This window comes from Cicer arietinum, chromosome 2 (genome assembly GCF_000331145.2).
Source record: "Cicer arietinum cultivar CDC Frontier isolate Library 1 chromosome 2, Cicar.CDCFrontier_v2.0, whole genome shotgun sequence".
Taxonomy (NCBI): domain Eukaryota; kingdom Viridiplantae; phylum Streptophyta; class Magnoliopsida; order Fabales; family Fabaceae; genus Cicer; species Cicer arietinum.
The window spans coordinates 18254054-18266573 of NC_021161.2; positions in this window are offsets into that span (position 1 = coordinate 18254054).

Here is a 12520-nt window from a genome sequence, read left to right on the forward strand (position 1 = left end):
ATGGGCATGGGGATGGGTAATTACCCACAAAATTAAGCAGATATGGGTGCGGGTACGGATACTATAGTACCCACCCCGCCCCACACTCGCACTTTTATAAATATATTATTTACTTATTTATTATATCAGCGTTTAGATTAATGAATTGTTTTCTCTTATTTTTTAACATCTATTAATATCATTGGACCACTACAATATTTATAATTGAAAGATAAACGTTTGCAAACTTTTTAAGAATTTGCTTAAGATGAATATGGAAATAATTCTGACCTTATAATTAAGAGTTATGTCTTATTAATCGTGACTTTATAATTATATTTGCAAATTCCTATCAATTGTTTTTACAGATCTCGAATAATATTATCGTATGACTTGCAACTTCATAAAATATTATTATGAATATTAGAATGTGTATTGTAACGAGTGTTCATTAGAAATGTTTTGACATAGAAAATATTTTGTTTTTAATACTTTATGATTAGAGTTAAAATATTTGAATAATTTTTAAATTTAATCACAATTTATCGATATGTTTTAGTTAAAGCGTGGATAATGGTATGGGTACTGGCACTTAGGTACTTAGAGGGTAAGGCTACAGGTATTAAAATTGACACCCAAAAGGGTACGGGTATGGGTATTTTTTTAAACTTCGGGTGTGGGGACGGGTACTATAGTACCTTACCCAAACCCTACCCATTGCCATCCCTAACTGATATGTGGAAATAGTGTGAAAACCAAGAACGATCTTGCTTCGAAGCACTTAGTGGAAAATCTCACATTTGTGGGGATTGGACGTAACCCGTGTTGGGTGAACCAGGATATATGCTTGTATGATCTCTCTCTCCTTGTCTCTATTTATTATTTGTCTTACATTCAGTTTTTATATTGATAATCGATATTGTTGTTTTTCCACTAACCAAGAACGTTCTTTGTTTAAAACCAAGATCAATCTTGAGTTAAAACTTTCAGTTTTTAATAGGAATTTTTAAAAGGGGCAATTATAATTCAAACCCTCCTTTCCTTATAATTGACATTGTTACTTCAATTGATATTAGAGCCAGTCTCTAAGGAATAAACATCCAAAATGTGTTAGAGCAAAAGATTCAGGAAGATAATGTCAAACGCTAAATACATTGTTGAAGGAGGGTCATCAAACAGACAACCATACTTTGATGGCTCAGATTATTATTTCAGGAAAAGCAAAACGCAACTGTTCTTAAAATCACAAGACACTAGTATGTGGCGAATCATCACAAATGAAGACTTTATACCAAGAGTAGATCAAACTGATGCAACATCTGCTGAAAAGAAAGAAGCAGGTGAAAATCTAAGGTACTTCTAAACTCAAAAGCTCAATTATTTTTATCATGTCCTTTAAGTAGGGAAGAAAGTGAAAGAGTAGATGAATGTCATACTGCAAAGAAAGTATGGAACACACTGCAAACTCACCATGAAGGAACAAGCCATGTTAAAGAAACAAGAATTGACATTGGCATTTGAAAGTTCAAATTATTTGAAATGAATGAAGGAGAAACAATTGATGAAATATACTCAAGATTCACAACCACAGTGAACGAAATGTGTTCTCTTGGCAAAGCTTATTTAGTACAAGACATGGTAAGAAAGATCATGAGATGTCTTCCAATCATGTGGAGACCAATGGTGAAAGCCATTAGTCAAGCCAAAAATCTTGAGGTACTAGGATTGGAAGAACTTATTGGGACTCTAAGGGCATATGAAGTATTATTGCAGGAAGATAAACCTGTAAAGAAAGTCAAAATAATAGCTTTGAAAGCATCTCAAAATTCACCAAGTATTCAACAAACAAATGAGAAAAGTGATTCAGAAGACAGCCAAGAAGATGTTGATGGAGAGATTTCTCTCCTCACAAGAAAGATACAACGAATGATGAGGAGAAGAGATCATATTAAAAAGGGATCTCCAGATAAAACGGACTTCAAAATTGAAGTTGACAAAAGTAAAATCACTTGTTTTGGATGCAACAAACAAGGACATTATAAAACTGAATGTCCATTAAACAAAAGAGTACCAAAGAAATTCTCTTTCAAGAAGAAGTCAATGATGGAAACTTGGGATGATTGTGATGAATCAAAAGCAAATGAACCTGAAGAAGCTAACCTATGTCTGATGGCAAACACTAAAGATATAGAGGTAACAAATTCTAAACCATGTCTTTTGTGTGAACATATGGAAAAAGAAATTGATAATTTGATAAATGATTCAAACTTTCTTATTCAAAAGTGTAGTTCTTTTAAAGAAAAAGTTTCACAAAGAGAAAGAAAAAACATAGGATATAAATGATAAGCTTAAAGAGATCATAAAAGATTTGAAAGAATCTCAACAAAAAGATTTTGAAACTGAAAATTCAGAAAGTCAAGAACGAGTTTCACTTCAAAAGGAGAACGTTCTCCTTAAAATTGAAGTTGAAATTCTCAAAAATGATTTTTCAAATTTTATTAAAGCTACTCAAACTTTTCAAAGAATCATGGGATCTCAAGTTGGAATATTTGATAAAGCTCGTCTTGGTTTTGATAAGACTCCAAAAACCAAAATGTATGAAAACTTTTGTATTCCTGAAAGGAAATAAGAAAAATGCAACAAAAATTGGACATCTGGAATTTGCATGTTATTTTAAAAAAAGAGATGAAAAAATAAAGAACAAAAATATCTTCAGAAAAGAAGAATATTTTGGAACAAAACCAAAATTCTCTCAAAAACAGGAAAAAGGAGAACGTTCTCCAGTAAATATAGTAAAAGAAGAATGTTTTTGAGCTTTACCAAAACCAGTTACAACTCAGCTGGCTAAACCTCTTTCAAAACAAACTACAAGATATTCCTCCTGGTCCAAGAATGGTCACTCTAAGATAACATATAACATTAAAAAGGAATCAGTTTTTAACACTAACACTCCAGAACCCCAAACTAAGTGGGTACCTAAAGTTAATGGAACAAATCATGCAAGATGATTTTCAAGATATCAAGAAAAGGCCATGGTTCTTGGACAGTGGTTGTTCAAGACATATGACATGTGATAAGAATTGTTTCATGTCATTCATCAAAAAGGATGGAGGATCTGAAACATTTGGCAACAATGATCAAGCAAAAATCAAAGGCAAATGAACTATAGGTAAAATAAATTTTGCCAATATCAATGATGTTCAATATGTTGAAGGATTGAAAAATAACCTTCTCAGCATTAGTCAACTCTGTGATAATGGATTTGAAGTTATTTTCAAACCAAACATGTGTTAAGTGAGAATGGCAAATTTTGGTGAAATTATATTTTCTACATCTAGAAAGAAAAACTTTTATATTTTATACATTGAAGAACTACCAGTTGAATCTTGCCTCATGTCCATAAATAAAGACAAATGGATATGGCATAAAAGAACTGGAAATGTAAGCATGAAAACAATTTCAAATTTATCAAAAGAGTAGTTGATTGCATTTCAGCAAGTGTACCGAATCGTTGCAAGTAATAATAAAACGGTAGTACCGAGTGTCGAACTCAAGGATTGCGTTTTACTATTGAATTATATTTGATTACTAGAATTGAACAAAAAGGTTCCCAAGTTGATTGAAATAATGTTTGAAATTAACAACAATAATAAAATTGATCTTTTATAATGAGAAAAATGTCAGGGATGAGTTTCACTTCGAATCCAACCTTGGTGTCTAATTTGATCCTAGTTACTGAATTCCTTTATTGAATTATTACCGAATTCTCTTTATTATTCTTGCCCTAATGTCTTAGTGACAGAACCTTTAATTCCAAAGTAACCCCTAATTCCTTAGTGGATTTAAGATTAGAATTAAGCATTACCGTATAGAAATTCTCTTGTAAATTATTGCTTTGCAACTAATTTAATTGGTTTCATGACCTGCACCTATGTCTAGACTACAAATTCATGAATTTCTCATCTCAAGCATTCGTAAAGTCCACTTCCGTTTCAAAATACAAATCGTAGAACATTTTAATGTTGATCAAGCAATAAAAAGCATTAAGCACAGAGATGAGAAAAACAATTCAATAAACTCATTCATATAACTAGAAATCAAATCAGAAAAATAAGGGTTTCATCTGGTTACACTCATCCCTAACAAATAGGGTTTAGTTACTCATGACAGAGATACAAAAGATAAGGATTAAAGAAGAATTACAAGAATGATTCATGGATGATTCTTGATAAAACTGCTTCAATGGCGTTAGAAACGGTCGTCTTTGAGTTTCTATGCTAGGGCACAAGTCTCTCAAGTTCCCAAGAGTCAAAAAGATGCATAAACAGTAAAAAATTGCGTTTTTATGATTGCTGATGCGCGTCTTGCGCCCCAGGCGCGCGTTGACAGAACTGAAACACGAGAAATGCGCTCCAGGCGCGCTCTAGGCGCACAAGATCTGCTTGCTGATGTATTTTGCATTTGTCTCATCTTTTTCGTCTGAATTTGGTCCCGGTATCTTCATGAAAGTTGTAGATATGGATGTTAGCTTTCATTAGCACTTGGAGTGACACTAATTGGACATCTAGAACTCCAGATATGGCTGAAATACTCCACATATATTATGTTGATTTTTCACCAAAATTCAGCACTGCACTAAAACAAAACGCAATGTAAAATTACGACAAATTCCTACTTAATCAACGAAATAAAAACAAAAAACATTTTATTAACTCAAAGAACAAAAATCAACCAAATGTATCAAATAAATCCTTAATTTAATTGATGATTGAGGATAAATAAGACTAAAACAGTGGGAAAATATGCATATGATGAAGAGTCATCAGTAGTTTTAAATCAAAATAATTTATATCAGTCAAAAAACCTCTTGAACTACTTCAATTAATCTTTTTGGTCCCATCAAAACTACTAGTCTAGGAGGTATGAAATATGGATTCATTATCGTTGATGATTTCTCTAGATACACATGGGTACTATTTTTAAAACAAAAGGATGATACATTTGATACCTTCAAAAACTTTTGTAAAAAGGTTCAAAATGAAAAGGAACCAGTATAATCACTGTGAGAAGCGATCATGGAGGTGAATTCATTAATGCATCTTTCAAAATATTTTTAGATGAACTTGGTATCTCTCATAATCTATCTTGTGCAAGAACTCCCCAACAAAATGGAGTTGTTGAAAGAAAAAATCGAACTTTGCAAGAGATGGCAAGAACAATCTTGGAAGAATCAAATGTTGAAAATTATTTATGGGCATAAGCTATAAACACTTCTTGCTATATTTTGAATCGTGTTTCAATTAGAAAAATCATAAACAAAACACCCTATGAGATCTGGAAAAATAGAAAACCAAACATTTCATATTTTCACATCTTTGGTTGTTATTGCTACATCATAAACAAAAAAAGATAACTTGGGAAAGTTTGATGCAAAATCAGACAAAGCTATATTTTTGGGATATTCAACAAAATCTAAGGGATATCGTATCTTTAATTTGAAAACCAAAACTGTTGAAATAAGTATGCACATATTATTTGATGAGTTTAATGATCTTGGTTTAAAAAAGAAATATGATGAGGAGGAAGAACAATATGGGCAAACACAACAAATTGTTCCCCTGGAAAACGAGATTTATAAGCAATCTTCGTTTCAAACTCCTCCTAGAAGTTGGAAACTAATAGATGATCATCCTCATAACCAAATCATTGGAGATACAGCTGATGGCATTAGAACAAGAATGTCATTTACAAATGATGAAAACAACATGGCAATGATATATCAAATGGAACCCAAATCCATCAAATAGGCTATAATTGATCAATCTTAGATTGATGCAATGAAAGAAGAACTTCTTCAATTTGAAAAGAATGAAGTCTGGACCCTTGTTCCGGATCCACTAGATCAAACAATCATCGGAACACGATGGGTTTTCAAAAACAAGTTAGATGAAGAAGGAAATGTTGTAAGAAACAAAACAAGGTTAGTTGCTCAAGGTTATAATCAACAAGAAGGAATACACTATGTTGAAACCTTTGCTCCAGTTGCAAGGTTAGAAGCCATACGAGTCCTTCTTGCATATGCATCTTCTAAACATATCAAACTTTTTCAAATGGATGTTAAAAGTGTATTTTTAAATCGCTTTTAAAATGAACAAATTTGTGTTCGTCAACCTCCCGATTTTGAAGATCAAAAGAAACCAAATCATGTTTTTAAACTCACCAAAGCCTTGTATGGTTTAAAGCAAGCTCCTAGAGTTTGGTATGAAAGATTAAGTTCCTTTTTTATATCAAAAATGGATTTTCCCGTGGAAATATTAACACAACAATTTTTAAGAAAACACATCAAAATGATCTTCTCATTATTCAAGTGTATGTTGATGATATTATTTTTGGATCAACAAATGAAAAAATGTGTGAGGATTCTTCAAAACTTATGCACAATGAATTTGAAATGAGCATGATGGGAGAATTGAGATATTTTCTTGGTTTACAAATAAAGCAACATAAAAATGGAATTTTCATTTGTCAAGAAAAATATATCAAGGATATTTTGACTAAATACAAAATGAGTGAAGCCAAGATTATGACCACTCCCAAGCATCCATCATCTTCATTAGAAAAAGATGAAAATGAACAATCAATTTCTAAAAAAGAATATAGAGGTATGATTGGCTGATTACTTTATTTAACTGCAAGTAGGCTTGACATTGTCTTCGTAGTAGAATTATGTACTAGGTTTCAATCTTCATCAAAAGAATCTCACCTAACTTCCGTAAAAAGAATTTTTCGTTATCTTGTTGGTACTACTGATCTTGGCCTTTGGTATAGCAAAGGTTCTCATTTTGATTTTGTGATGCCGATTATGTTGGTGACAAGATCGAAAGAAAAAACACAAGTGGTGCATGTCAGTTCTTAGAAGAAACATTGATAAGTTGGTCATGTAGAAAGCAAAACACAATTGCCCTATCCACCAGTGAAGCTGAATACATTTTAGCAGCAAATTGTTGTCCCCAAGTCTTACGGATCAAAAATCAACTTGAAGATATTTTTAGTAAGATATTCTCACATTCCAATATATTGTGATAATACTAGTGCCATTAATCTATCTAAGAATCCTATTCAACATTCAAGATCCAAACATATTGAAATAAAACATTATTTTATTAGGGATCATGTGAACAAAAAAAATATTTAATTAATCTTTGTTGATACAAAGAATCAGTTAGCTGACATTTTTACAAAACCACTTGTTGAAGAAAGCTTCAATTCAATCAAAGAACGATTAAAAATCATCAAAAATCTTGCTCAAGATCATTAAAACTGAAACCAGAACATTCAGGTCATCATGGAGAACGTTCTCCGTTTTGAGCTTCTTTGCCCAAGAACGATCTTTGTTTTTCATCATGAAAAACTTTCAAAATTAGCTTTTAAATTGAAACGTCTTCTAACTTTTCAAAAGGTAACAACTACCCATGCCCCACCTGCCACATCTTTTCACTTTCCTCTTTCCTGAACACTCAACTGACCAATCCATCAAATCACACTTGTGGAACTCTCTTCACTCTTGATCCAACTGCATTCTTTCAAGAAAGTTCATCCTTCTCCACTAACCAACAACTTCAAGCTTTTATCTGCAAATATTCATCTTTTTGTCCCCTTCACCAGTAACCCTTTTTCCTTTCAAAAATGGCTCGCACCAAAATGTGAGCACGCAGAAATGCTAGCTCACCAACATCATCGTCATCTCTTTCTCCGTCTCTAGACCGTTCACCATCACCTCCACCAAGACCAACACCCTCACATTCATCTTCAGAGAGAATATTCTCTAATTACATGTCTTCATCACCATAATCTAGTCCCCATCCTATCATTCTGGAACCACTTGCAACCATTCTTCCTCCATTGTATCAATGCCCTCTCTCTTTAATCATTCAAACCCACCCCATCTTCAAAAACCCTTAACCCTAGTTCCAACACTTCATCCTCCAAATGAAGATCAATGCGTGTTCTGACAGGTATTGGTATTTCAAAAACCAAAAATATAGACACCACAATCTATACCATTTCTGATGATGATTCTGAACCCCCACCACCACCACAAAATCCTAAGTCACAAATTGTTTCTCCATCAAAAACTTAAAAACCAAAATCCAGAGAAATTTCAAAATCCCGAGAAATTCCAAAATCCCCAAAAATCTCACAACCCCCAGCAATTTCAAAATCCTCCAAAACTCCTTCAAAAATGTTTTCATCCAAAACCACCTCCTCTAAAACTAAAACCACAATTCCAAAATCCCCCTCATCTTCAGCTCTATCTCAGTTTTTAGCCTATAAAAAATTAAAAAATCCTAAAAAAAATTTTAAGAAAAGATCTACTCAAGAACGTTCTTCGTCCTAACTCCCAACTCAAGAACGTTCTCCGCTCAAAAATCAAGAACATTCTCCAATCGAAACTCAAGAACGTTCTCCAGTCAAAACTCCAAATCCAAAATCAACAAAAACCTCCAAAACATCAACCACAATACCCTCCACCAAACCTTCTTCATCCAAAATTTTGATTCCACCTTTGATTCCTTCAAAATTTAAAACATTGTATGCTGAAAAATGGTCTCAACGACCTATTGGCATTGGTCGAGTTTTTAGTTTTGAAAACCTACAAGTTGAAGGAATCTTCATTCAACATCACACTAATGCACTTGGATGGACTCATTTTCTTAAAATTTCTAACTGCTACTACCTTGAGAACATTCGAGCATTTTACTGCAAAGTTGAAGCATTTGCAGATAAATCCCTCATTGTCTCAACATTAAAAGGTATTGAGATTCGACTCGAACCTTTAATTCGGGAAAAAATTCTTTAACTACCATCTGAAGCCCCAACATTTTTTGGAAAAGAATGGTACACAGTCTTGAACACCACCAATTAAAAAGTGTTTCAAGAACTATTTATTGAAGGGTCTACAAAAATTTTCTCAGTTGACCTAAAACCATTTCTAATAATCTTCAACAGTATAAGTCAACACTCCATCATTCCTCATTGTGCAGCCACAAATTTGTCTATGGTAATGGTGCACTAGTCATTTATCATTTTCTTCATTGCAAGAAGATGAATATGCCTTACCTTATAATCCAACATATGATTGTTGCAGTTCACAAGGATTACAAGAGAAACACTGTTCCATATGGTATGGTTTTCTCCAAAAAAAATTAGGCATTTTCAGATTCCTCTGTTGACTGAAATTTCCAACATTAAGATCTCAAAATTCTCATCCAAAAACATCTCCCATATGAAACAAATTCCCACCATTCCATCCTCACCAAAATCTGTTTTCAATCCGTCTGCAAATAAAAGGAAAAGGTCTACACGCACCTCTGTCGACAACATTGAGCAGTGTTCACCTCAAGAACGTTTCCCCCCTCCTCAACATGTTGAAGAACGTTCTCCGTCTCTAACTATTCCACAAAATCTGAATCCTATCCTTGATCAACTATTTCCTCCAGCATCTACTATTCCACCCTTCACAAATCAATCCTCTCAAGGTAATCTATGCCCTCCATTTCAAAATTAGCACACCTATATGATGTCACCAGCCTTTGTGTCCCCACAAAAAACATCTCTTTCGATCTTTGGGATAAGCCAATATTTGGTCTTTCCAGATTCAGACATAGTTAGCCCATCTGTGCCTCATCATTCCGCTCCTACAAACTCTATTCCTCACATCAATACTTCATTTGCCACCTTATCTACATTTTGTACCACTACTGCTCCATCCCAAAATAATCCTCTCACCACTCCAATTGATGATGAACAACTTCCTTCTAAAAGGACCAAAATGGAAAGGGAAACATCCAAAACATATTAGGAACTCCCCATAATCTTTGTTGCCCTTCAAACCATCATAACTAGGCAAGCTCATCAGGATAAAGAGTAGGCTATTTTGCGAGATTGGATGGCTACTCAGCTTGCTCCCAAGCTCGGACTTGAGCCTCCAATACCAAATCCTCCTCCAACTTTTCTTGACATACCTCAGTCGTCATTGTCTACATCACCTGAGGGGTCTTCACCTTCAATGCCTTTCTGATTTAGCTTTAGTTTAACCCTCCTATTCCTTTTTTCTATGACAAAGGGGGAGAATTTATTCATATTTTAATATTCAGAAGTTCTTTTTGACTACTTACTACTATAACTTTTTTTTTTGTTTTGAACAACCTTGTAATGATCTAGATCTTTATTGTTATATCAATGAAATATTATTATTTGGTTCAAATGATTAGCACATATTGAGGGGAAGTTTTTTACTAAAAAGCTCTCTGAATTATTAGAATCAAAATTAAAAATATAAATTAACATGTTTTGTCATCATCAAAAAGGGGGAGATTGTTGAGACAAAATCCCAAATTAGTGTTTTGATGATAATTAAATAAAAAGTTAATTAAGACTTCTAATTATGATTCTAAGTGTTTTGGTATTTAACATGTGTATTTAAGTGTGTTAAAACAAAATAGATATCAAGCATTACATAGAAAATCATATTAAAATCAAGAAAGCAAACTCTGCAAAATGAATAACGTTTTTTACAGATTTCTGGAAAACAAAGAACGTTCTCTACATCTGCCATAAACAAGAATGATCAGATTTATATGTAAAAGATTAGATCCAGGAAGTGTTATCCATTTCATATCTTCCTCATAAATATAAGAGGATCAATCTAAGCAAGAATCATTCTAGAATTTGAGGACTCAACACCTTGCTTCATAAAAAGCATAAAGCAAGACCATTAACCAAGTTAAACAAATGCAAGTACAATTAACAGGCTGTAAAGGACACTACTGTTGTACCTTCAAATAGCCCTGCACACGTGACTTAAAGCTAGTAATCATTTCAAACAACTGACAGGATCACAAATACAAGTCATCTCATCTCAAACCAATTTGAAGAACATTCTTGGATCTTAAGAACATTCCTGGTTTCAGCATGAACAATCATGCTTTATGGCTGATCTTATCCATTAACTTACTCATGACAACTGGCCTAATTCCAACGGTTAAATGAGTTGTCATAAGCTCTATTGAAGCCTATAAACAAAGCTTCACGATGAAGAACAAATCAGAACTAAAAGTGCCAAGCAAAACATCACACGTTCAATCATACTCGAGTTTCTCAAATCATTCTAAGTTCCAACTCCATTTCTTACTCATGACAACTGGCCTAATTCCAACGGTTAAATGAGTTGTCATAAGCTCTATTGAAGCCTATAAACAAAGCTTCACGATGAAGAATAAATCAGAACTAAAAGTGCCAAGCAAAACATCACACGTTCAATCATACTCGAGTTTCTCAAATCATTCTAAGTTCCAACTCCATTTCTTAGTCTGATATTAGAATCAGTGATTACTGAGTTCTAATATATAAAATATATTTCTCAAATAAGATTTAAGCAACATCCAGATTCTAACACTCTCAAAATCATTACTTTGTAACTCAAGGCTATACTTCTTAACATAGCTTGAGTAGTTGAAATCCTTTTATGATTAAAAGGTAATTTGTAAAATCCTTTCTGAAATAGTGTAAGGTAACCTATGGAAATCCATTCTAGGCAGAAAGGTAGAACCTTGTAATAGATCAAGATTGATCTGTGGAAATAGTGTGAAAACCAAGAATGATCTTGCTTTCAAGCACTTAGTAGAAAATCTCACATTTGTGAGGACTTGACGTAACCCGTGTTGGGTGAACCAGGATATATGCTTATGTGATCTCTTTATCTTTATCTATATTTATTATTTGTCTTACATTCAGTTTTTATATTGATAAATTGATATTGTTGTTTTTCCACTAACCAAGAACGTTCTTCGTTTATAACCAAGATCAATCTTGAGTTAAAACGTTCAGCTTTTTAATAGGAATTTTTAAAAGTGGCAATTATAATTCAAACCCCCCTTCCTTATAATTGACATTGTTACTTCAAAATCATCATTCCCTCTATCTCATTTCTTAGCCAAACAAAAAATTAATATTAAAAAACTCTTTTAACAAGTTGCTCAAAAAACAAAATTTACAGAACGTTCTCAATGAAAGTTAGACTCCTATAAACATATTTTGTGTCAATTCAGACATAAACTAAAACTGATGTAAATCAACTTGATAGTAACATTGATTATCTCACCTTTAAGACGTACTTGAAGAGGTATAACAACACTTATGAATTTCAACGGTAGGTTGCTAAAATTTTGAACAAGGATTCTAACGGTTATAGCCTCGAGAGGCTAGAGAAGTATAGTCAAACTCTCTATAATGGGAGGACTAGATGTAGTAACAGTTTGTTGCAAACTAGTACAAAAATATTTTTGTTTCAACCAATTTGATTCAACCACTTTGACTTTAAACCTATTTAAATTGCAAGTTGAATGATTTGACAAATAACATATTTTTTGTTAAGCAATCGAAGTATCTTTCAGAAATGGCTAACCACAATTTAAATCCCTCATTTCTTGTGTTTCCCAGCACCTTTATATATATATATATATATATATATATATATATA